Source organism: Mastomys coucha, unplaced genomic scaffold (assembly GCF_008632895.1).
Source record: "Mastomys coucha isolate ucsf_1 unplaced genomic scaffold, UCSF_Mcou_1 pScaffold13, whole genome shotgun sequence".
Classification (NCBI taxonomy): domain Eukaryota; kingdom Metazoa; phylum Chordata; class Mammalia; order Rodentia; family Muridae; genus Mastomys; species Mastomys coucha.
Genome location: NW_022196895.1, coordinates 27,568,057 through 27,569,770, shown reverse-complemented (window position 1 = coordinate 27,569,770; position 1,714 = coordinate 27,568,057).

Genomic DNA, 1,714 nt, shown 5'->3' with positions numbered 1-1,714 from the left:
AGGAGCCTCACTTGTCTTTCATTTCTAAAAGAACTTATCTCAGAGGGAACAGAATTAAAGTTCTCCTGGGAATTTGTGCCTCTTGCTCATTGTAGATAATCACTGCAATCTTTCTTTCCTTTTGTGTGTGTGTGTGTGTGTGTGTGTGTGTGTGTGTGTGTGTGTATGTAAAGTTTTATTCTCCAAATAAGCTACCCTGAAGATAAAAGTGAGACATTACTTTTTATTGAAACTTGCTTGGATAAGTACTGAATTAAAATAAAAACCTCATGGGAAATCTGCCCTTATGTTTTATGAGGGAGGAGGAGGAAGAGTCACTATATTTCAACAAATTAAACTTGTTAATCAGTTTAATAAAATAAAATTGATGTGTTCCCATGGTGGATTAGACTTTGTAATAAAGTGATGTATAGTTCACTGATCATTAATGCAGCATTTAGCATTTCATTTCTTCATGGGTATGCTCAAGTTTACAAACACTGAAGTGCAGTGCCTGCAGGTGTCACCCAAGCTAGAATGCATGCAAACTAACACTGATGTTACATGTTAAACGTTGCAGAGAGTGGGGTAAGAGTGACCGATAAGAGTGGGAGCTTAACATGGGCGTGGAAAAGCATGAAGTAATGTGTCAGTAGCAGCTGTCCCTACCAGTCTGTGTCTCTGAAGTAATGCTGTCAACTCTTCAGTTCCTCCAAAGGGAAAATAAATGCTGTTGATCACATTTTGCATTTTATGGTTAATCTCTTAACATGTGTTTTTCTCTGTGTAAACATGGGGTTAACATTTTTTATTGACTTACAGCCGCTAAATTTTTAGATGTTTATAGTCACCTTCCTTAGCATTTCATTTTATAAGTCAACGTGATTTTAGAGAAGAAACCAGGCAATTTTGGTTTCAGAAAATGGTTAGAACAGTCTAAACGGAATCAAATATTTACTAGGTAAATTTTGTGGAATTTTCCATGTATCTAAAGATTAGACATTTAAGGATTATTTATTGACAGTTATCATGAATTTAGTAATATAAATTTATTGCATCTGAAGTCACAATGCTGTAGCTGAACTAAATATACGATTGGTTTTGTCTACTGTTTCCTTGCAGGAAACACAGAGTACCTTAAGAACTAAAGTTGGAGAGTGTTACATAAGGATTTGTTTTTTCCTAAGTGCTTTTTTTTATAATTTTTAAAAATATTTTATGTATATGAGTACACTGTAGCTGTCTTCAGACACACCAGAAGAAGGCATTGGATTCCATTACAGATGGCTGTGGGCCATCATTTGTTTGCTGGGATTTGAACTCAGGACCTCTGGAAGAGCAGTCGTGCTCTTAACTACTGAGCCATCTCTCCAGCCCCCTAAGTGCTTTTTTTTTGAATTTGTTAAAATGTAACCTTTGAAAGTCAGACACATTTTAGCTGGCCAGTGTTTCTCAGTGAATTAGTATCTCTTACACTCAGTATGACAAATAGTCCCATGGGTGTGATTCTGTTAAGTAGAATGTAACAAAGCAGTCACTCAGCTGTGCAAAAATGCTTCAGTGTTTTTAATCCAAGAATCTCAGAGTCTGTTTGGAAAGTAGAAGATGCTGCCTTGATGGCTGTACTGTTGTGGGCTGAGGTCGTGGAGGGTTTGTGCTCTGTGGTATGGATGCTGTACAACAGAAAAGACATCTTCCTAGCTCTTGCAAAAACTGGGGGTTGAGTTTGAGTCGA